The sequence below is a fragment of the Rhinolophus sinicus genome, chromosome 1 (assembly GCF_057876585.1).
Source record: "Rhinolophus sinicus isolate RSI-liver-muscle chromosome 1, RSI-T2T, whole genome shotgun sequence".
NCBI classification, from domain to species: domain Eukaryota; kingdom Metazoa; phylum Chordata; class Mammalia; order Chiroptera; family Rhinolophidae; genus Rhinolophus; species Rhinolophus sinicus.
Window position 1 is genome coordinate 115,712,730 of NC_142501.1, and position 25,538 is coordinate 115,738,267.

A 25,538-nucleotide genomic window follows, 5' to 3' on the forward strand; every position below is an offset into this window, starting at 1 on the left:
TTTGTGTCTTTATTGGCCACTTGTATGTCTTCTTTGGAGGAATGTCTCTTCAGATTCTCTGCCCATTTTTCAATTGGGTTATTTGTCTTTTCATTGTTGAGTTGTAAGTGTTTTTTATGTATTCTGGATATTAGACCCGTACCAGATACTTGATTTGTATATACTTTTTCCCATTACGTGGGTCTTTTCATTTTCTCGATAGCATCTTTTGAAGCACAAAAGGTTTTAGTTTTGATAAAGACCAATTTATCTATTTTCTGTTTGGTGCCTTGTGTTTAGGACATTTTTACGCTGTCTCACCTCTTTGAGTATACTTATGTTTTAAACCTTAGCTTCAATTGTAGAATGATAACCTTTGCCTTTGGTTAAAATAACATAAGCATAAGAAACAGGTAGGCAAGGAGATGGGGGGCAGAGAAACTGCTCAAACTACCTGTATATTAGAAAACACTGGGTCAAAGGTCAATACTGAGATCCGTAGTTCAGTGTGTATCTGTATATAGATATATATGTATATATGCAAATAGGCATCGTTTGAGGGTCTGAGAAATATGACACAGGAGTGACTGAAGAGAAAGTAGACTGCAGACTAGAATTGAAATGGAAAGTGAAAACACCTGTATAATTCACCTTATTTCCAATTCTTCCCAGTCCATACTGGAGAAGAGGCCCCTAAACAGGGTCTCCACCCCCCACGTTTATTGCGTGAATCCTCTGCCTGGCCTACACCACCATCTCCTCCTTCCATCCTCCCAAACCCATCTCCAGTGCAGCCCCGACAGTGGGGGCCTGAAGCTGAGACTGTCCGTCAGGTCATACCTATACTTTTTATTGCACACTGATTGCACTTTGCTTTGGGCACTCCTGGGCCCACACCCTCCTTGAGAATGTCAAGTGTGGGTGGACGGGTCATTTTACTTCCCCATTATGTTAGGCAGTGGTTCTGGAACACTTGTGTTCAGATAACATTTGTGGCTTTGGACCTGAGCATCATCTGCTGACCTGCTCTGAGCTTAGAGCCACTTTATTAACCTTAATAGTCTTCTGGGTGTTTTAAAATCAATCTCTCTCTCTCTCTCTCTCACACACACGCGCACACACACACACACACACACACACACACAAAATCCCTTTAAGTCATATAGCAACAGTTTCAGATCCTATACCACTTGGACCCATTAAAGATCAAAATTAGAACAGGGTGTTACCAAGGGACAAACATGATACCCACACACTGGGGAGAGAAGGGCTGGTTAAGCACACCCACGATCTCGAGTGAAAGGACTTGCTGCACCTGGCTTGTAGTAGACGCTCTATGAGTAGTTACTGCAGACATTCTTTCCAGGACTAAGACAGTTCTTCTTTCCGTTAAAGTAGTAGAAACAGGACCAGCCCTGAGGATGGGAAACCAGGGTCCTACCTCAACTACAGGACCCTGGCTGGGCTATATGCTGTGCGACCCTTACATCCCTCATCAGTAAGGGAGTGTGGGTACTGGCACAGACCCCTGACATTGGCCATGTGGAGTGTGGGCCAAATAAAATCCATCAGACCTGGGGACACGCTCCTATTCCCTCTGTCCATCTGTCTCTCTGTGTATTTCAATTGAAGTAAAATTCCTATATCATAAAGCTAATCATTTTCAAGTGAACAGTTCAGTGGCATTTAGTGCATTCTTAATGTTGAGCAAACACCACCTCTATCTAATTCCAAAACATTTCCATCACCTCAAAAATAAAGGCATACCCATTAAGCAGGCACTCCCCATTTCCCCCTCCCACAGCCCCTGGCCACCACCCATCTGCCAGCCTTCTCTGTGGGTTCCCCTACCCTACACATTTCCTATAAACGGAACCGTACAATCTGTGACCTTTTGTATCTGGCTTCTTTTCACTTGCATAATGATTCAGGGTTCATTCAGGTTGTAGGATGTGTCAGTGCTTCATTGCTTTTCATGGCTAAATAATATTCCATTTTGTTGCCCTCCTACAAGGTTAATTACTTACTATCTAGAAATGAATAGACTGACAGTCTATACCTGCCCTTCAGAGTGTTACGTAACCACAGCCTGACGGGCAGACTTTTATACTAACAGGATTGGACCTATTAATCATAAGAGTCAAAGCCGATTCTAATCCATCAGATAATGTAAGCTGTTCAATTTAATTCTACTCAAATAATTGTAACATCATAAAATGTGGGCACTATGGAGGATTATTGGCAGAAGAAAACAGATGTAACACCTCTGAGTGGACTTAATTCTACTTTGAGGCATGTCCGTACTGACAATGTGGACTGTCAACCCACATAAAATCAGTAAAAACACTCATCCAGCCTGCACACTGTTCCAGGGGGAAGAAACACGTCCTGCTTGAGGGCTATTCCAACTCTAAACATTTGTGATTCTGCAGGTCCTCCGCTTACTTCTGCTCAAAAGTGCTCTTATTTCCTCATATTGGGATGTTTGGGGAGGAAAATCTTAATTGATGGGAAGAATCAGCTGGAAAGTCTGCTCAGGAACACCCCTTGAGGAAACGAGGACAGGGTTTAGCTCTCAAGGAACACTTGAGACTAACGCAAGAGACAGTCACAAAAGCAAGCTTGTGGCTAAACTGCAGGACACGGGGCTCTGCAGAGCAAAGGGTATGGGTTCTTGTCCCTGGTTGCAAGAGCTGAGTTTCCTTTGGGTCTCTCCTTGCTTCAGTTTCTTTAATTCTTCTGCTCAGGTGTAGTGGGAGAAATCAGGGAGAAGAAAGCGAGGGCCGCCGCTATGAAGGTAAGGAACAGAACAGGTTTTACAAACAACTTCAATGGCAGCTACCTGAATGAGCTGGAGAGGGAAGGAAAGTGAGACTATAGAACTGTACAAGGTGATTGAATTGGAGATCAGAAAAGGATTAACCTCTCAAAGCTGAGGTTTACTCAACTGAAAAATGGGAATGATGAGCAAAAGGCACTGTCCAGTGTAAGGTGCCAGTGGAAAATGTCAGCGCTGGTTGTGTGTACTGAAGGGGATTAGGATATGCCATCCCCAAATATGCTACTTTGTTTGGCATAAAGATTATGTTGAGCTGAAGGCAACTGCGGATCAACAGACGCAGGAAGAGTTCTCTGGCCTCTCCTTATCCACCTGAAAGCACGACATACATTTCCCTTTGTGACAGGGTCCTTCTCCCCTGTACCAAGAGAAGAGAGATTCATAACACTGGAGACACAGCATCACACTGAGATGTGTTTGCATAAACAGACGTTACTAAAATAACTCTTATCTTCCATTAGTTCCCCGTATATATTCTACTTACTTCCCCACAATTTATCATCCTTTGAAACCCAAACCCCCTTGCCTTTGTTAAAATGGTATATAAGCCCCCAGTCTAATCACCTCTTTGAGTTTCACTTCTTTTCTATGAATGGCTGTGCTTATAGAATGTTAATTAAATTTGTATGCCTTTCCTCCTGTTAATCTGTCTTTTGTTAGTTCAATTTGCAGACTTCCGTGTATAGAACTTAAGAGGGTAGAAGAAAAGTTTTTCCTCCCTGACACTGCACCTACAACATGGGGGGACAACCTGGGGTGCTCTATATGTTGCCATTGGAGACGAGGGTGCCTCCTCACAAGTTGCTTCAATGCCTTGGCATTGTAGGAATTTGCCAGGGCTATTTTCGTGAGGACCGTCCACTAGAATTGCTTGGTAAATAAATACCTGTTGACCGGTTGGCTGATGACAGGAATGCTCACAGGAATCAGCAGAGAACAGCTTTCTTCTACTGAGTTTTAGTCAGCGACTCAGGATGGAAAAGGGAGTAGAGGCAGTCAGACCTTACGGTGGGCCTGGGAGAGCACAGGAAACGCTGTGCTTACTGCGTGCAGTCGGAGGTACAAAGTGATACTGTAATTAGCTCCCCTCGATTTCCACAAGAAGAAAGGAAACTCTTCCCCCAAGGAAAAAGGAGTGACACATGTTGTTAGTTGATTTGAAGAGAACTGATCACCCAGTCATTGAAAAAGGATGTTTTAAAATATTCCAAGGCAGGAATTTTGTTTAGAGAATTCAAAGTACAAAATCTCTTGATTGTAATCCCAAAAGATATGTTAATAAAATTTAATTTCCTAGAATAAGTGTGTTGGTAAACCTTTAGAGAAGGACAGTGGATGAAACATCTTTAAAAATATTTAGGGCTCAAAATGGAAGTCTCTGATTTAATTTTTCAATTGCACTGCACCAAGCAGGACAAGAAACAGATGCTTTTACCGCAGGTCTTCAATGAGAAATAATATGGTCACAAAAGATGCTATTTTAGTATGGCTAACAAGCAGCCACAAAGCCAGCCAAGTAAAATACTGAGCCAGTTGGGGTGTGGACAGAGGAATGTACAGTGCACGTGGCAGGGAGGTGGTGGAATAATCCTTCCACTTTTGAGAGGACAGCCCTACGACTGGGTTACTAAAGGGAGCATTTAAACATGGGACCCCCTAAAACTGACCACCTCGGTGTGCAGGCTGCGGGTAGATCCTTCCTCGAGGTGGTGAAATAATCTCTGTGACCTAAGCAAAGGTTTCGGTTTGCCCAGGATCAGAACAGAAGAGGTGGGTGGGGGAAGTAGCCCCACAATGGAGACCAGAGCGCAAAGAGAAAGAAGACACCACAAAACACTGGCTTATGAGTACAGACACAGGTGAACTTTGGTTAGCTAAAAGGAAGGAGAGAAGAGGGGAAAAGAAAAATGCAGCCTGGCATGTCATTGTGGTCAACTGCAAGAAACTGCGGGAAAGAACTGACAGTCAGGGAAAACTGTTACTGTTGTTCTCCCTGGGCAAAAGTTCCAGCCAGGCCAAGGACAGATAAAGGAGTCCAAGGCTGATTGCCAAAGACCGGAGGTAAGGACTTAGGAAGAGTTCAGAAGTTCAGGAAAATAAAGAAGGATTATCGTTCAAGGGTTCTGTGAACCAGAGAAAAGGTGAAGTGACTGGAACCCATGGGTGGAGCTGGAGCGGGGGCAGGGCGGATGGGGAGGGCGCAGAGCGCTGGTTTAGCGTGAACTCCACCGTGAGGTGCCGGGAGGGCGAAGGCAGGAACCTAAGTAAACAGATTGAGGTGGGCCAGCCTTGCTTCTCTCCACGCTCGGAATCAACCAAATAAGCTCCGGAAAAACAGGCCAGAGATGACAATGGAGGGCTGCTTCTGGGCAGGCGCCATTGTTACACCCTCAGAGAGGGTGAAATGCCATGGCATTTCAGTTTTTCAGTTAAAACTGTTTAAGTGCAACACCCCCCCCCCCCCCACACACACACACACACACTTCTGTTTTAAAGAAAACCATGCCAGGTTGCAAAGGAGCTCAGAGGACTGGATGTGAGAAAGGCAGGCAGAGGTGCGGGGCGGGCAGCAGGGAGTGCCCAGCAGGCCCCCTCTCCTGGGAGTGCAGGGGAATAGGAGATAATGAAAAAGATGAAGAGGTAATAAGAAGTGTGGTGAAGGCAGGGCAAATTAGAGAACTAAATTACTGCCCAGAACAGGAGACAAATCTGCAGGAAAATATTGTCAGCCAGGAAGAAGGAGGGAAATCTATGTAAATGATGAATATGGAAGAACAAATGAAGACTAACACACATTAAGAATAAAATCTAAGGAGAGGCAAGGCAGGTCCTGATTAAAGCCTGAAGCATGAAGGGCCATTGAGAGAAGGGAAGGGAGTAAAAATGTTGATAAAAATGAAGATAAAGAAAACTAATGGGAAGATTTTTAAAAGATACAATTTCTAGCATATGAGAAGTTTTGAGACTTTATTAAGATGTGACAGGTAGGGCAGACTATTTAGATTTTAAAGGCCCAAATTAGAACCTGAAAGGTAAGAAAGAAGATAAAGAATGTGTTTCTTGTTCAAATAGACTTACTGTTGATTTAAATTTTTTTTCCCCAATATTTGGTCATAGGGTTTTGATGCATTTTAGAAATTTGAAATGACAGCAAAAAGCAAATTGAGAGATCATTTCAAAAAATATATTTGCTCTATTTCAATCTTTCTCTGTATACACAAACATACATGTTCGTGCACACACACAATCATATATTCTTTTTCCTAAACATTTGTGGCCATCATACTTCAGTATGCATGTCCTATGAGTAACAGTATCCTTTAGAATACCCACGAAACCCCTATCACTCCTAAGAAAACTAAAAAGAATTTCATAGTGTCTAATAGGCAGACATATTTAAATATCAGCAATGCCAAGAATATTTTTAGCTGGTTTTTTTAAAAAAAAAACCAAAAAAACAATTAAGACTCACCTATTGCATTTGACTGTTTTGTCTCTTGAGAGTCTATCATCTTTTTAGCCCAACCCCATCCTGTTTGACTGCAAAAAAAATACTGTTGGGATAAGGGGATTTGCCCCAGGTCATTGAGAGGAGCAGACACTCCATTTTACTTAAGTAGGATTGTCTAGTTAAAGACAGCTTTCAAATTTTAAATAATTAAAAAATGCTGTTTTGTGCACCTGAAACTAATAATTAAAAAAAAGCTAAGTATCAAAGATGTCGTCATAACACAGAAATGACTCCTCCTTTTAGCAATACTGAACCCTCAGGATGTGTCAGATAGTTGTCCACGAGAAAACATCTCGTCTAAGAGAAAGCTTGTAAGAGTTTAATTGAGCTAAACTGACGATAACTGCCAGGAAGCAAAAATCTCAACTGATTGAAAAAAATGCTCCGCAAAATGGTGGTTTGCAGCTTATTTTAGACTCAAAGGAGGAGGGTTATGTGAAGTCTGTTGGTGGTAGATTAAGGGGGCGGGAGAAAGCAAAGGGGTGGGGTCGGGGGTTCTCTGGGATTCCATGAAAGTAAATTAGAGAGACAGGTACTTATTTTACATATGTGGTTACAGGATAGTTAATAGTTCACTTTTTACAGCACACAGAGATGGTAATCAGGGGACAAAAATAATGGTGTAGGATTCTATAGTTTCCTGCTCTCGTCCAGAAAAAGGGATTACTGACATTCCATGTTATCCTAGCTGCAAAAAGACAATAGACAGGCTCACTTAAGGTAGAGAGAGATTGACCTTTGTCAAGGAAGCTACATACTAAGTGGGTGACTTCCCGCCATGGCCCACCTTAGTTAGGAATTTTTATGTTCACGCCATCCTATGTGGTTATTTTCAGTCTCCTGAGCTTGTCAGGTTTAACCTGTGTCCCCTTTTCCATCCACATGCTATACTAGACATTTGCAATTGTTAGTTCAGTTAATGCTTTCACAAAGCCCAGAACGACTTAGGGAGCCGCAGGGTCCCTGTCACACAGGAGAAGCTCAGAGCTGTTAGCCTGCCTGCCCCAAGTCTGGTGGCTGGCTGAAGACCCAGAAGGGACTCTGCTGAGCCTTTTTATCTCTTTACTGCTCTGACACCCAAAGCACCCACACACAGGCTGCCTCTGAGGGTTTTTGTCGAGACATTATATTTGTAAACTGTCACTTTTCGAGGGAAGTTTTAAAAACAGGTGGTACACTCTCACCAGCTATCTCCTTGCAGTATTTTCAGTAGTTGGCACTGGAGCACCAGTCAGGTGCCGCTTTGGAGAAAGAAAACAGGCAAGGCAAGGGAAAATCGTCCGCCTTTGACACAGGGCCAGTCAGACGGATGGGCGGATGGGCGTCTTGGGCTACAGTTTGGCAATAAAGGAGGACTGTAGACCACTTAGTCACAGGAAGAGAAAGCACACATCATGCAAATGAGAACAACTGATTGTGCTACCAAATGAGCATAGATTAAGAGTAGAATTAATAGAAGTGGACCCTTCTCTTTGTGCTTTTTTTTTTTTTTTTTGGTAAATTGTGAAGATGCTATAAAGGTTGGGGTAGATTCCATACTTTATGTACCTTTGCATTCCCAGGACTTAGCATAATTTGGAATATATGTAGGTATTCAGATAACACATTCTTTGCTGAATGTGTCCCATGTGTCAGGTGCTGTACTGCTCCCTGCCCCACGGCAAGAAATAGGCAGGCGATTTCCACTCTGCTTGATAAGCAGTGGAAGTAACTAGTGTCAAAAACACAAAGGAGAGTCACCTGACACAGGCTGGGGAGGGAAAGGAAAGGCTTCTTTGAGGAAGTGCCATTTCAGTGGCACTGAAAGTGGAATGGCTATTCAAGCTCGCTGAATAGAATGGGGGCATTTTCTCGTAAGTAGCCTAAAGCCACACGGGAAAATACAGTATTCACACCGGACCTGCTTGAATTGGCAAATGATATCATGAGCTGCAAGAAACTGGTGACAATGGTAACCTGTGTGTAGGACACCGAGGGATTGGGACAGGGAGGTATATCCCTTTGCACGTTTTGAATTATCTGCCAAGTGTTTTGAGTAATTAAAATTGAATTTGTGTTCTAGATCTGAGGCCACTGCAGGAGACAGACAGGGAAGACATAAACATATCATCCGTAAGTTTAGCAAAATTTGAGGATGCTGTGGAATTGACAGTCACCTAAGGGACAGAGCCACACTTTCCAATCTGCGGGCGCGCTACGGGCTTATCCAGGGTCCAAAGACGGAAGACCGCGTCGGTGAAGCTGTTAAGAGAGAGGGAATGAAAGTGAGTAGATTCATTAAAAATCTTGGCAATTTTTAAAAGAAAACCTTCAGAAACAGAAATGGGGAGAAAATCTAGAAATAGAGGAAGAGGAAAGAAAACTAGCGAATACGGCACATGTATCCCTGAAGCAATTAATTGATGGTTTTCGACCCTTAGCTTTATATACGTAGTTGCTGTACTTTACAACATGAGCCAGAGGATAGTTTTGATGAGGAGTTTCTGTAAAGGTGACACAGCTAATATATGTACAGGAGGGTGAGCATTATTGCATTGGAAAATTCAAATGTGAATTAGAAAAATTCAAATGTGAATTTTTTTTTAACGGAGCGATTTAATTTTACTTTTAAAAATGTGTGTCCTGGTGGCACATTTAAGACAATTTAAGTCTTCTTCTAACCACAGTGCGAAATATAAAGCTGCTCTGTGGCGTCTAGTGAGTGTACCTGGGGAAGCAGCGGAGGGGTTTGAGAGGGGACTTTCTCAGCCGTGAGAAGATGAGATCTTGGGCAGGAAAGGAGTTCTGACCGTAAGAGCTGGTGAAGAAGGCCTGGGCGCTAGAGACCTTCTTGGATATGGCAGACAGGTGGTTTATCCCAGTCTTGGTACGTGGTTTATCCCAGTACTCTTGGTCTGAGTACATGATAAATCAGAAGTATGGCTCCACAATGCCTCCCATCAGCTTTTGCTGCATGAAAGGCAATTTTAGAAGGAACAGGATAGGTGGGGCAACAAATTGCATTACGTTTGCAGGACACTCCTTAGCATTTACATGTTCAAATTCACTAAAAACTAGTGACAATGGCAATGGCCATGCATGCCAGTTGATGGTGGGTAGAGCCATTGAGCTTTCACCCTGGACCGGCTTTGTTTGCATCTATGAAAAGTCTTCTGCTGAAAAGCTTCTGTGTGATGTATGTTCCAGCCCATATTTCTCAGCCTTCTCTCTGAGGGTGAGAGACTTATTAAATATCTTGATAAATTCCTGACCCAGTATACTTAACACTTTTGTTCTAATTTACTGGTTTAGCCATCAAAAGAAATTAAATTAATCTTACATCAACACAATTGCACCTTGAAAAGATTAATTTGTCATCAGTGTGTAGGATGTATTAGGATGGTGGCTAGAAACATGAGCACGGAATTCCAAGGAGACGGCTTGCCAGTGGTTTTGTAGTTGACAGTGAGAGCTGACAGTGTGAGACGCTACAGAGGAGTAGAGAAGAATGAGGTGAGAGAAGGCTTTAGATAGAGTAACTAGAAGGTCATTGGAGGTCTTGGGGTTGAGGTGGAGGTTAAGGAAAGGGGGTGGGGAGGAGATGGAGACAACGGGTATAAGCTTCTCTTTCGATCAGATTGATAGGAAGAGAAGGGAAGAGATGGGATGGTGGCATGAGTGGGAAGGAGGATTTTTTTAGGATTGGGTAGTTTGAGGACAGTCCTAAAAAGAGGGGAAGGAATTGATATGTCAGGAAAGACTGGAGAAATGAACAGAGAGAGGAGATGACTGATGGAGAATTGTAGGGAGGTTTGTAGGGGACATCAGTAAGCACACAGGAAGAAGGAACCATGGGAAGGGACGAGGATGTTTGTTTCTGAGAAGAGAAGAAAGATGACAGCGTAGATGAAGAGTCACAAGAACGTTAATGTAAAGTGAGAGCGTGTTAAAATCGGTCACTTCAGATGCTCTCAAATTTTCGAAGGCAAGGCAAATCTGAGGGTGAGGAATGGGGTCAGCTGGCGCGGCAGTGAGCCACCATTCAGATGCCTTAATTTTGCGCTTGCTTTTTGGTGCCCCCACGCCCTTGACTTTCCATGGTGTCCAGTCTGCGGACCTCTACCTCTGGGTAAAGCCAGTCACCTTTTGTGTTTATCTGTGCACATGCCAGCAGCTGCATGACACTGAAGGGGAGCCACATGGTCATGCTAAGCATGCCTGTTAAAGGCTTCCAGCCCTAGCTGGGATGTCAGTATTGCCATCCATTCTCCAGGAGCCATTCCCCAAAGCTGCTGCTGCTTTGGAAATCACCGAGAGAAAAATAAGTGTAGCTGAGTCAAGTGGGGCTCTACGTTTCAAATCGTGAGTGTTTCAGATACTCTTCTTGGGGCTCTTGATAATGGAATGGTTTTGAAAATTAACCAAAATAATGCTTTAGAAACATAATTTATGCATATTTTTTAGGAAAAAAGACTAGAAGGTGATACACCAAAGTGTCTATTTATTCGTTTGCTAAATACTTATTGAGCACTGTTCCTGGTTCTCAGGGACACAAATTCCCTGCCTTCATGGACTTAACGTTTGACTAAGGTAGACAGACAATAAGTAATAATAATAATAATAATAATAATAATAATATAGAACTATGCACAAAAATAAGGCAGGGTAAGAGTATAGAGGGTGTTGGAGAAGAAACCGTGATTATCTCAAGATGGTAGGATTACAGATGATTTATGTTTTTTTCTTTGTGTTTTTCTCTATTTTCCAAATTATTTACAGAAAATATGCATGTCTTTTGTAATTAGAAAAAAATAAAAGTGATTTGGAGGGAGTTTTCTATTAAATGGGAAGGACTGATTTTCAGACTTCTTTTACTTTCTACCTAGTTTATTTTTGACAAAAGTCTCTGGTTTGTTGTTTACTGATCCCCTGTACATGCGGTGCGATTTTCATGGGGCGAACAGGAAGAAAGAAAGGGCAGGTGGATTTACCACTCTTCCTTTATTTACCTTAGCCTGTAAGCAAAGTGCAAGAAACCAAAGGCTGACCAGGTAGCTCTTGGGAAGGAGTGATTTGGCCGAGTGGTAAATAATGCGTCGGGCCACTGCCGTCCCACCTGGTTCCACTCCTCGGTTATGTGTGTCTCAGCACAGTAAACGAGGGCACCCTGGGATTGTCAGAAAACCCACTGCCTCCACCATGGGCCATGGTGGCTCAGCCTTGGGGATACTGATTGACAGTCCCTGCCAGCAGAGCCCTTGTACCCACCTGTGTTACCACCTGAAGGACATCTGCAGCCCCTGGCTTGGAGCTCAGGTAACTGAGCCCGCTGCACCTGTCTGTAACTTGATTAGCAGTTATCAAGTTCATGGCGCAAAGTCATGTAAGGGTGATAAATGAATAAGAAGCAGCTTTGGAATTCAGCATAAAGAACGTTAGGGATTGAAACTAGCTATCGGCTGGTGTTTTTAGAGAAACACCTCCTGGTGTCTCAGGAATAAAGTTCTTGGTGTTAGGAGAGTTGTTGGAGAGAGATATTGGGACCAGATATTGAAGTTCTGTAGTTTCTTAGAAGTTAATGCTATTATATCTCTAGGTGTCACTTATTAGGATGTAATGTCCTTGGGACATCCTGTTTGTTTTCAATTTTTTAGGATTCTCTCAGAACGTTACCACCCCACCTAGTAGGTCATCAAATAGAAAGCCCTTTATTCCATAATTAGAGATAAGGATGAAAATGTCAGTTCTGTGCTGTGGTAAGACCCGGTTCCAGCCCTCAAGGGAGCAGTGTGGTAAGAGGTTGGGCCCGATGCTTCTGGAGTGTAGAGAAGCGACAAGACGTGTGAGGCAGTAAACACAAGAATGTGTCCCACCTGTGTGACACAGGTATAATTTTCATGGATTACACAACCCCCATGTGCGTGAATCTGCAGGGCTGTTTTTGGAGTGAGAATCATCCTTCGGATGTCAGTAACTGAATCCATTCCCCAACTTGTCATACAAAGGCACAGCTGTCTGACAGCCCGGGCCAATTCCAGTCTGAGCCCATGCTGGTCACACACAGAGTGGGCCCCTCCTGCCTGCTTTGAGTGCTCGTATCCAGACTGTAGGACTCCTGGAAGTGGAACTTTAAAAGTCACGTGGATCAACTGAAAGGTGAATTAGTGTATTATGCTTAGTGAACTGTGATAACTAAGGTTTTACATCCATGTATTAGTTTCCTATGGCTGATGGAACAACTCACCACAGACTTAGCTTAAAACAACCAGTATTATGTTATGGTTCTGGAGGTGGGAAGTCCGAAAGGAGTCTTAGAGCTAAAGTCAAGATGTTGGCAGGGCTGTGTTCCTTCTGGAAGCTCCAAAGGAGAATCTGTTTCCTTACCTTTTGCAACGTCAAGAAGCCGCGTGCATTTCTTGGCTCCTGGCACCTTCCTCCATCTTCAAATTATGTTACGCCCAATCTCTGCTTCCGTCCTTACATCTCTGTTTTTCTGACTTTGACCTCTTGCCTCCCTCTTTTTGTTAATTGTCATAAAATATATATAACATAAAAGTTCTCATTTAGTTATTTTTTTAAAGTGTACAATTCAGTGACATTAACTATAATCACAATGTTATACAACCATCACCACTCTTTCCAAAACCTTTCCACACCCAAGCAGAAACTCAGTACCCATTAAGCAGTAACTCCCCATTCCCTCCTCACCCCAGCTGAAGGTAACCTCCAATCTGCTTGCTGTCTCTACCAATGTCCTATTTTACATATTCCATGTAAATGGAATAATCATGCACTATTTGTTCTTTTCTGTTTGGTTATTTCACTTAGCATAACGTTTTCAAAGTCCATCCATGTTACAGCACATGTCAGAATTTCATTCCTTTTATGACTGAATAATATTCCATAGTATGTATAAGCCACATCTTGTTTATCTATTTACCTGTTGATGGACACGTGGGATGTTTCCATGTCTTGGCTATGGTGAAGAATGGTGAACATTGGAGTACAGCATCTACTTAAGTTTCTGTTTTCAGTTCTTTTGGGTATAAACCTAGGAGTGAAGTTGTGGGGTTATATGATAACTCTATGTTTCTATGTTTAGCTTTTTGGGGAACTGCCAAACTGTTTTCCATAGTAGTTGCATCATTTTACATACCCACCACCAATGTACCTGGGTTCCAGTTTTTCCTCATCCTATATACAATAATAAATAATAAACATTTATTATTGTTGTCTGTCTTTCTGATTCTAGTTATCCTAGTGGGTGCGAGCTAGTTCTTCATTGTGGTTTTGATTTCCTTAACGACTAGCGATGTTGAGCATCTTTGCTTGTTGAATATTCCTGTATCTTCTTTGGAAAATGTTTCCTGAGGCCCTTTGTCCATTTTTACATTGGGCTGTTTATCATTTTGTTAAATTGTAGGAGTTCTTTTTTTTTAATTAAAGTTTATTGGGGTGACAATTGTTAGTAAAGTTACATAGATTTCAGGTGTACAATTCTGTATTACATCATCTATATATCACATTGTGTGTTCACCACCCAGAGTCAGTCCTCCTTCCATCACCATATATTTGATCCCTTTTACCCTCTTCTACCACTCCCCTCCCCCCTTACCCTCTGGTAACAGGAGTTCTTTATATATTCTGAATGTTAACTCTTTATCAGACATGTGATTTGCAGATATTGTCTCCTGTTCTCTCTTTTCACTCTCTCCATAGTGTCCTCTGATGCCTCCCTTCCCTTCCACCCCCACCCCCCCATGGAGCCAGGAGACCCTGACTGCTAGCTTTTCTGCCTGAGGACCAGGTCCGTATAGTCTGGGACTTACTTCCGTGGGGAAAGTAATTGAGGGTGCAAATAAAATTGGCTATTTCTCCTTTTTGGTATATGTCTGAAATTTTTCACAGGAAAAAGTTTTTAAAAAATGACCAAATAAATAAAATCACTTATTCTATAATTGAGCAAATATAAAAATGTGTCCTTTGCTGCGGCCCCACATTCCCTGCCAGCAAGGCTAACCTGACTGGTATCTCCCCAACACTTCTTACCTGATCCCACCTCTTGCCCCCAGAATGGCTGCTGACCCAGCAGGAAGTATGTCAGAGACATCTTGGCTAACAAAGACAGCCCCTTCCTTTACAGATTTCCCTGTGCGGGTGCCCTGTGTCTGCTGTCATTCTCTTCTTCCTACTTTCTGGCCCTGCCTTGAGCTTCAGGATTCCTGTATGATCAGGTCGCTGGTCTCACCTGCTTAGCCAGCCGCCTTGCTGAGAGCTCTGGTACCCATATGTTTCCTACCTTCTGAGTTTTCTTTTAAATTTGGAGCCAGGTTCAATCATACCTGGTGCTTATTTTTCTCCCCTTTCTCTCAGTTTGGGTGCCTCACCCTGTCTCTGTGGTCAATTGGTGCTCACAGCCCGTAGTGACCATGAAAGGTGAAACAATTGTATTTTTTTCAACTCAAAAAAATAATGTGCATTTCATTTCCTTGTAGTTTTACTCTAGAGTTTTAAATGTAGTATTTCTTTTGCTTTAAATTTATCAGTTTTCAGCCATCTTAATGAAATCGCTATAGTGTCTCTGGAGTATTAAGATATATACCATCTACTAGGTTCTTAGTGCTGCCACAAAATTAGTGGCTTAAAACAATACACATTTATTCTCTTACAGTTATGGAAGTGAGAAGTCTGACATGGGTCTGAGTTTAAAATTAAGGCATTAATAGGGCCGTGTGCATTTGGAGGCTTTGGGGAGAATCTGTTACCTTGCCTTTTCCAGCTTTTAGAGGCCACCTACATTTGTTGGCTCATGTCCCCTCCTTCCACTTTCAAAGCCAGCAGCGTAGCATCTTCAAGCATCTCTCCGACTCTCGCCTCGCCTCCCTCTTTTAAGGACCCTTGTGATTATACCCAATAATCCGGGATAATCTTCCCCTCTGAAAATCCGTAATATAATCACATCTGCAAAGTCTGCCACTTTTGCCATTTAAGGTAATGTACTTACAGGTTCTGACGATAGGACGGGGACATTTTTGAAGGTGCCATTAGCCTGTCTACCATAATCCATTTCAAAAAATGTCTACAAGGTCAGAAATTTTGAATGTGTTTATGCAAAAAGGTGAAAGCAAGCAATTTTGAAAGAAAACAACCTGCCCATGTACACCTTTCACTTAGGGCTTCTGCCTTTTTTTCTGGCCAGGAATGCCCCTGTGCCGGGTTACTTAATGTCTCTTATCATTTTTAAACTGGGACTACTTGTCCTTCCTCTTTTCCTCCTATCTGTCTCAAAGGTGAGAGATGCGTGGACTCAGTTTGGGGCTGTTTGTCATCCGCATGAACCAGAAGCCCCAAATATAAAAGCCATTTGAGGGAATGGTAGGAAAATAGGAGCACAGTGAATGCATAAATACTAGCCAATAAATAAGGCTTATGTTTGGATCTGTATCAGAAGGAAAAACAACAGATCTGTGAAGATTAATGAAACCGTGTATCTGAAAACCTTTGAACTCTTCAAAGGAAAGGTGCTTCATAAATGCAAGAAGCATCTCTTTACCCTTTTCCCTACGAGCAGCTGTATTGTCTTTTTATTACCCGTACCTACCACAGCACACTGTAATTACCGGGAGTAAAAATTATGCTTGGGTGGAAAGGTGCAGAGGCTGAGGATACACCCTGTAAGAACATAGGACCAAATAATACTGGATTAGCATCGGGGGAGAGTCTGTCATGGAACCTGAAAAGACAGCTATTTTCCTGTGTTCCAAAGGCCTTAAAAACAAATGTGTGTACGTTGGACATAGTGATTTCACTTACAGGAAAGTAGCCTGAAAAAAAATCATCGGAAATGCAGGCAAGGATATGTGCCAATGTTGTTTGTCAGCATTACTTGTAATTGTTAGAAACTGGAAACAATCTAACTGTCCAACAATTGGAAATGGTTAAGGAAATGATGGCATGAAACACTGCAGTATTATGCCACCATTAGACATGGCAATGAATAATTTTTAAGGATGTTAGGAAATAAGTATGATAAAAAGTAACAGAAAGAAAAGTGACTCAGGTTTCAATATGAAGGGTATTCTCAGCAGTGTAAGATACAGGTGCATAGAAAGAAACCAAGGGAACACACCTAATGTTAACGGTTGTCATTTCCACTTGGTGGCATTCTGGGTGACGTGGGTTCAACATGCCCTTGGGAGCTAGATCCTCTTGCTTACTCTCTTGCTATTTGCTGCCGTTGATGATAACAGGTTGGGTTGTTTTTCGATATCTGCCTTGCTCTGAGGACGGATTATACAGCTGAAGAATTAAAAAAAAAAAAAAAAAATTAGTACAAAACCGCAGCTAACCAATGCTGAGATTTATACTACTGTAAATATTGTTTTTGAAATTTTGTTTAAAAGTAGTGAGAGTAGAAATGAAGATGATAAAACAATGCAGTTTCACTGCCTCTCTTGCTAAAAATTTAGCTAGTTCCAGTAAGTTAAGCAAAGTTGGTTGAACTAGTGCTAATGCTATATTCAGCAGAACCTCTCCAGTCATTCACATGCTATTATGGGCTGGATTGTGCCCCCCTGTCTCCAAATTCATATATTGACACTTTTACCCCCAGAACCTCAGCATGGAACTATATTTGGAGGGAGGGCCTTTAACACGGTAATTTAGGTAAAAGCAGGTCAGATGGGTGGGACCTAACACAGTATGAGTTGTGTCCTTAGGAAAAGAGGAGATTAGGACATAGATACTGCTATAGATTGAATGTTTGTGTGTCCCCCATTCATATGTTAAGTCCGAACCCCCAGGGCCATAGTGTTAGGAGTTGGGACTTTTGAGAGGTGATTAGGTCATGAAGATGAAGCTGTTGTGAGTGGGCTTAGTGCCCTAAAAGGGACCTGAGACAGCTCCCTCTTCCCTCTACCAGGCAAGGACTCCGAGAGGAGACAGCTGTCTATGAACCAGGGAGCCAGCCCTCGGCAGACATCCAATCTGTCAGCCTTGTGATGCTGGCCTTTCCAGCCTCCAGAACTGTGAGCCATCCATTCCTGCTCTTTACAAGCCACCTCGTTTATGATATAGCAGGTGCCATAATAGCCCACATGGACTAAGACAGGCACCTCCAGAGGGAAGACCCTATGAGACACAGGGAGAAGGTGGCCGTCTGTAAATCAAGGAGCGAGGTCTCAAAAGAAACCAACCTTGATCTTAGACTTCCAGCCTCCAGAAGTGTGAGAAGATACATTCCTGTTGTTTAACCCCCCTCATCTGTGGTATATCGTTATGGCAGCTCCAGCAAACTAATATTCATGCATGTGAAAGCTCTGCCTGAAGTGCTGTGCTTAAGAATAGAAAAGCAAGGAGACACGGATGGTTGTTTTTAAACTAGAACTTAAATTGCCCTCCTCGGAGTTGGGACTAGAGAAGGGCACCCTGTTTCTATCCCCTTTCTCTCCACGTGAGTGTAACTAGGGTACCGCTCACTAACCCTGAGAGCCTTGGACTTGCCCACACAGAACGTCCTACCTGGCTCCTTTAACACATCAAAGGTCTTCCCAACGCAAACTGGGGCCAAAAATGTAAGGAATACGTCAAAGGTAAGAGGGAGCGATAAAGTGAAATTCTGACTTTATGGGGGGGGGGAAGGAGTGCAGGGTTCACATCTAACAGAGGTTGAGGAAAGGCAGCTCGTGTGCTGTGAGGCTGAGCCCTGCATGGGCCTCCGTGGGTGTAAAGCAGTCATGCTGGCAGGTTGGGGGGGTTCTGCCACCTCCCACCCACAAGATAAATCTAAGACCACTCCACTCTTTCTCTTGACGGGGACAAGGAGAGCACTTAGAACAGAGCTGGGCATCCAGGAAACATTCAACATAGAATAATAAGTAGGTGCTGTATTATTTATTGTGGTAAAATATACATAACATAAAATTTACAGTTTTGAATATTTTCAGTGTACACTTTAGTGGCATTAAGTACATTCACATTGTTGTGCAACCATCATTACTTACTGTCCACCTCCAGAACTCTTCTTCCCAAACGGAAGCTCTGTGCCCATTAAATACTAACTCCTCACCTCCCTCTCCCCCAACTTGCAGTAACCACCATTCTATGAATTTGACTCTTCCAGGTTCCTCGTGTGAGTGGAATCATACACTATTTGTCCTTCTGTGTCTGGCTTATTTCATTGAGCATCATGTCGTCCAGGTTCATCCACATTGTAGCCTGTGTCAGAATTTCTTTCCCTTTTTAGGCTGAATTATGCTCCATGGTACATATAATCGTGTGTCATGTTTTGTTTATCCATCCATTCATCAATGGGCAATTGAGTTCCCACATTTCAGCTATTGTGGAAAACGCTGCTGTGCACGTGATTGTCTAAATACCTGTGCAGGTTTCTGCTTTCACTTCTTTGGGGTGTATACCCATAAGCGCAATTGCTAGGTCATATGGTAATTTTATGTTTAATTTTTTGAGGAACCATCGTACTGGTTTTCACAGCAGCTGCACCCTCATTCGCATGACTTAATACCAACCACTTTATACTTTTCCTGAGCTGTAGATAGGTGGACACACTGTCTACTTGTTCTTGTCAATTAGATGTCTCACAGGCGTCTCGAGATGAGACATGTCCCAAACTATACCATGTCCCAAACCCCACCCCTACTCCTCCCCATTTCGGTAAATGGCACTAAGCACCTAGTTGCTCAAGCTGGAAACCTTCCAGCAGGGCCAGCTGTACAGTCTGCCAGGCCCGATGCAGATGAAGATGTGGAACCTCAGCCAGCAGCACGGCAGGCAGTGCCCCCTGCCCACAGGTCTGTGGACCCAACCCGCAGCGGACAGGCCACCCCAAGGGGACTGCAGCCTCAGGGCTGGAGTGTGATGGGTTCCTGGACCCAGGGTAGCCGAGACCTCTCCTCGGAGGCCACTGCCAGCCTGGGCTGGGGACAGCTGTTGCACTGGTCACACACCCATGAAACTGGCCTTCAATTAATCCTTGATTCCTCTCTTTCCCTCACCCTCCATATTAATGTCATCAGCAAGACCTGTGAGTTCTACCTCCAAATTAAATCGCAAATCTTTATTTCTCTATCTCCACTGCCATTACCTGTATCAATCGCCATCACCTCTCCACTACAAAAACCACCCAGCAGGTCTCTTTCACTCACACTTGCCCCCTCCCACCACATTCCACACAACAGTCGTAGTAATTATTTCCAAAAATAAATGAAATCTGTTTACTGCCCGGTTTCAAAACATCCGCGGGCTCCTCACCACACGGAGAAGAAGATCCTAGCTCGTTGCCGTGGTGTACAAGGTGTGCACCGTCTGGCCTCTGCCTGTTTCCCTGCCTTACTTCACAGCACCGCCTCCTGTCCTCCAGGCGTGGGGTCCTGCTTCCTGCACCTTGAAGATACCAAGCCTGTGAAGGCCTCAGGGCAGGGTTTCTCAACATTGGCGCCATCGACATTTTGGGTTATTCTTTGCGGAGGGGTTTGTTCCGTGTGTTGTGGGATGTTTACAGCATCCCTGATCTCTAACCATTAGGCACAGGAGTAGCACCACTCGGAACCACCACATGTGATCACCTCAAAGTCTGCAGACAGTGCCAAATGTTCGCTGGGGGCCAGCCCCTCCCCTCTTCTTCAGGATACATCCTTGGAGCCTTAGGGCACTCCTTCTGCCCTCCGGCTAGATTGTCCCCTCACTCAGCCTCCACCACCTTCCCACTTCCAGCACTTTCTTATCCTTCAGATATCCGTTTAAATGTCATGTTCCTAAGGAGGCCTTCCATGACCAACCAATATAAAGTAACCACTTAGCCACACGCTGTCTATTTTAGCTCTGTGTGAGCACTCACCAGTCTCTGATGTCTCTTTTGCTTAATTATTTGTTTCCTTTCTGCTGCCCTCTCCTCCCACTGGGATGCAAGCTCCTTGAGGGCAGTACTTTCCATAGTTTTGTTGAGGGCTGTATTCCTAACAGTGGAACCTGGCACATAGCCTGTGCTCAGTACATATTTGCTGAATGAATGAATTCACAACACTTCGTTTCTGTGTCCTTATTAGGCCATTTTCACTGATTTCTAGTTCTTCTTCTTTCCCTTTTAGAGACTCCCTTTTCCCTTTTTTGGCCCATGTCTGATCCTTATGGCCTTTCCCCCCTCTTATCATCATACCACAGGTGGTATTTCCGTACATTTATTTGATTTAACATCTTTCATAACAGAAATACAGACTAGACAAACACAGTACAGATAAAATCTTGGTGACTTTGAACCTGAGTAGCAGGATTTGATGGGATTTTTGGACTACACGGAGCAGGCGGGTCTCCCAGGACAGAGGGTCCCAGGATTGACTGGAACCAGAGAGGACAGCTCCGGTGGGAGTCCAGAGGCCATCTTGCTCTTTCTGCTGTTTTTCCTTCATTTTGAGAGTTGGCGTCATTCTCCTCTCTAGTTATGGACCAGTCCGCTCTGCCTCTCAGTTCACCTGCCATCAACACCTCCGTAGGCTTTATTGAAGAAATCAGGCAGAGTGAGCTAAAATGTCTGTATCCCAAGCTTCAACCACTGGGGAGAGGATTCCTTGGCCCACAGAGGAAGTAGTTGTCGTTATCGAGTATCTCCCATGGGCCAGGTACTCTCGGTGGTGAGGCTGCAGTAGAAGACAAAACAACAAATCCTGCTGTCATGGAACTTACATTCTGTGACACTGCACTGACTATATGTCTGACTAAGCACCTGTCAGGGACCTTGTACCAAGGATACAACAGTGAGCAAAATGCACAAACATAGAATTGCAAAGGGTGATGAATTCATTCAACCATTTAGTCAATAGTCTAGTTTGATACATGAACATACAGCATGGAGGACTTGATCTGGTTTGAGGGACTGGGAAAATCTTTTCAAATGTCAGTTACATGAACTTTAGTCTTTAGAATAGTTTTAGATTTATAGAGAAATGGTGACGACAGCACAGAAAGTTCTCAAAAATCCCACACCCATATTCTCCTATCATTAACATCTCACATTACTATGGTACGTTTGCCACAAGTCATGAACCAATACTGATACGTTAATGATTAACTAAAGTCCATACTTGATTCAGATTTCCTTGGTTTGTACCCCAGGTTCTTTTTCTGTTCCAGGATCCCTTCCAGGATTGCCCGTGATAGTGGTCTCTTTGGCTTCTCTTAGCCATGAAAGTTTCTTAGACTTGCCTTGGTTTTGATGAGCTTGACAGTTTTGAAGAGTACAGCTTAGGTAGGTATATGGTAGGATGCACTTCCGTTGGAATTTCTCTCATGATTAGCCTGGGGTTATGGTTTCTGAGAGGAAGACCACAGAGGTGAAGTACCATCATATCAGGGTGCTATTAATGCGACATCCCTGTTGTTGACCTTGATCAGCTGGCTGACATAGTTGTCAGCTTTCTCCAATGTGAAGATATTACTACTTCCCCTCTCCCTTTCCATACTACACTGCGGCCCACATTTGAGGGGTGTGTGTGTTATGTTTTACCTTCTGGACAGTGTGTTTTGTTTTTAACAGCTTTACTGAGGTATAATTTACATACCACAAAAATCGCCTGTTTTAAGTGAACAGATAATGAGCTTTAGGAAATTTATACCGTTGTGCCTGCAGGAACTGGTTTTTGAGCTGACAACCAAAGGATGAGGAAAATTTAGGTAGGCAAAGGCAAGGAAAGACTATTCCAGACAGAGGTAACTGCATGCACAAGCCCCCAAGGGAGCGTGGCACATTCAAGGAACTTGGGCTAATCCTGAATCACCAAGAAAAGGTAAAACATGTCACCATCCTTCATTTAATATGCTTCATAAATACTTTCTTCAAAACATTTTAAAGCCAACAGCATTTTATTGCCTAAATGTATAAACTCCAGGTCTGTGAAACACTGGCTTTTTAGGACAACTCAGCCCTTGATGGTTTATCCAAGGTTTTACTATAACAATAAGTAAATATCAAGATAGTAAAATTCAGAATAGTCCCTGAGGGGGAATAAAATCTATAATAAAATTTCCTCTCTTTTTCAGGTCTTGTTTAAACAAAAATGTAATGTGCGTGCACTATTTCCTTTCTGAGAAGTCCTTGATTTATTTCCCTTTGGAACAAACACATCACAACAAAGTGAGAATGAGAAAGTAACTCAGAGGTAGAAAGGAAAGGAACTATAGTCAGAAATATGTCTTCATATAAACTTACAATCTGAAAAAGTCCGCTTAACAAAAACATTGAATGGCTATTTCCATGTGAGAAGTAGAGGCTCTCTCAGGACTTCTGTGGGACATTGAAAATCTCTGGCATGTATGAACACCACATTAGTCAGGATAGGAAGGGTTGTGGTGCAGTAACAAAGAAACTCCATGTTTTCAGTGGCTTAATACAACAGGTCATTTTCTGATGTGGGTCAGGTTGCTCTCCTTCGTGGCTCTCCATGGTTCTGGGTTCTAAGCTCCATCCGTTTTGCAATGGTGTCACCTTAGTCATGCAGCCTCAAAAGTTTGCCACAGTAGAGGAAGAGAGAGTGTGGATGCTGACGTAGGGATTTTTATGGCCAGGTCTGGAAGGGGTGTACGTTACTTCTACCACATCTCTTTGGTCACAACCCAGTTACATGATCCCAACCTAAGCGCAAGGGAGGTTGGGAAATGTCATCTTGTATATGCAGGAGGAAGAGAATAAAATGGTATTTGGTAAACATAGAGTATTGTCTTTGCCACAAGCTCTTAATTTTTTTATTTGATGCATTTCAAATTATAAAATAAGGTACGCTTGTTGTGACAAGTGAAACCGGTGTATAAAGGCAAAACTAATCTCCCTACTTCCAGTCTCCCCTCACTTCTCTTTCCCTGGAGGTCCTCATGATAATCCTTCTGGAGTTGCTGGGAAACACCAGAGTGAAATGTTCACCCAGCAGTTACCTCATGTTGACAGAGTAGTGATAGAATTTTGCAGAAATATCTTTTTCTTTTTTTTTTAATTAAAGTTTATTGAGGTGACAATTGTTAGTAAAGTTACGTAGATTTCAGGTGTACAATTCTGTAATACATCATCTACATATCACATTGTGTGTTCACCACCCAGAGTCAGTTCTCCTTCCATCACCATATATTTGATCCCCTTTACCCTCACCTCCTCCCTTACCCTCTGGTAACCACTAAACTATTGTCTGTGTCTAAGAGTTTTTGTTTCTCATTTGTCTTGTTCTTTTGTTGTTTTTGGTTTATATACCACATATCAGTGAAATCATATGGTTCTCTGCTTTTTCTGTCTGACTTGTTTCGCTCAGCACTACACTCTCAAGATCCATCCATGTTGTCACAAATGTTCCTATTTCATCTTTTCTTACCACCGAATAGTATTCCATTTTGTATATATACCGCAACTTCTTTATCCATTCATCTATCGAAGGACATTTTGGTTGTTTCCATGTCTTGGCCACCATAAACAAAGCTGCAATGAACACTGGAGCACACTTGTCTTTATGTATAAATGTTTTCAGATTTTTTGGGTAGATACCCAGGAGAGGGATTGCTGGGTCATGTGGTAATTCTATTCGTAATTTTTTGAGGAACCTCCACACTGCCTTCCATAGCGGCTACACCAGTCTGCATTCCCACCAACAGTGTACGAGGGTTCCTTTTTCTCCACAGCCTCTCCAACATTTGTTACTATTTGTCTTGTTGATGATAGCTATTCTGACTGGGGTGAGGTGATATCTCATTGTGGTTTTTATTTGCATTTCTCTGATGATTAGTGATGTTGAGCATTTTTTCATATGTCTTTTTGCCATTTGTATGTCCTCTTTGGAGAAATGTCTCTTCAGGTCCTCTGCCCATTTTTCAATTGGGTTGTTTGTTTTTTTGTTGTTGAGTTGCATGAGTTCCTTGTATATTCTAGATATTAGCCCCTTATCGGAGGCACTGTTTGCAGAAATCTTCTCCCATTCAGTTGGTTGCCTCTTTATTTTGTCGATGGTTTCTTTTGCTGTGCAGAAGCTTTTAAGTTTCATATAGTCCCATTCATTTATTTTAGTTTTACTTCCCTTGCCTTTGGAGTCAAATTCATAAAATGCTCTTTGAACCCAAGGTCCATAAGTTTAGTATCTATGTTTTCTTCTATGCAGTTTATTGTCTCAGGCCTTATGCTTCAGTCTTTGATCCATTTTGAATTAATTTTGGTACATGGTAACAGATTGCAGTCCAGTTTCATTCTTTTGCCCGTGGCTGTCCAATTCTCCCACCACCATTTATTGAAGAGGCTGTCTTTTCTCCATTGTATGTTTTTTGCTTCTTTGTCAAAAATTATCTGTCCATATTTATGTGGTTTTATTTCTGGGTTCTCAATTCTATTCCATTGGTCTATGTGTCTGTTTTTCTGCCAATCCATGCTGTTTTGATTAGTGTTGCCCTGTACTACAAGCTCAAGTCAGGGAGTGTGATACCTCCATTATTGTTCTTTTTTCTTAAGATTGCTTTGGCTGTTCGGGGTCTTTTGTGGATCCAAACAAATCTGATGATTTTTTGTTCTATTTCTTTTAAAAAATGCCATTGGGATTTTGATGGGGATTGCATTGAATCGGTATATTGCTTTGGGTAATATGGCCGTTTTAACTATGTCGATTCTTCCAATCCATGAGCACGGAATGTCTTTCCATTTCTTTGTGTCTTCTTCAATTTCTTTTAAATGTCTTACAATTTTCAGCATATAGGTCTTTCACATCCTTGGTTAAGTTTATTCCTAGGTATTTTATTCTTTTTGCTGCAATTGCAAAAGGAATTGTTTTTTGCATTTCTTTTTCTGAGATTTCATTGTTAGTATATAGGAAGGCAATGGACTTTTGTACGTTGATTTTGTAGCCAGCAACTTTACTGTATTCTTTGATTGTTTCTAATACCTTTTTGGTGGAGTCTTTAGAGTTTTCTATATATAGCATCATGTCACCTGCAAAGAGTGACAATTTAACTGCTTCATTCCCAATTTTGGATGCCTTTTATTTCTTCTCTTGCCTGATTGCTCTGGCGAGGACTTCCAACACTATGTTGAAAAGCAGAGGTGATAGGGGACAGCCCGGTCGTGTTCCTGAACTTAGAGCAAAGGGCTTCAGTTTTTCACCATTAATTATGACATTAGCTGAAAGTTTGTCATATATGGCCTTTATTATGTTAAGGTATTTTCCTTCTATACCTGTTTTATTAAGTATTTTAATCATA

At 42.5% G+C, this 25,538-nt stretch overlaps 1 protein-coding gene across 7 annotated transcripts in view; it reads left to right on the top strand.

The window, feature by feature from the left end:
* LOC109450700 (uncharacterized) overlaps nt 1-25,538 on the top strand; it is a 63,272-nt gene that overhangs the window by 20,906 nt on the left and 16,828 nt on the right. For 4 of the 7 annotated variants that reach the window (XR_016018065.1, XR_016018066.1, XR_016018061.1 and 1 more), the window contains one exon: nt 8,392-8,593. The exons of the other annotated variants lie outside the window; for them this stretch is intronic. The gene's annotated coding sequence lies outside the window, so the exon portion shown is untranslated. The remainder of the gene's footprint in view (nt 1-8,391; nt 8,594-25,538) is intronic. 7 annotated transcript variants of the gene reach the window in all.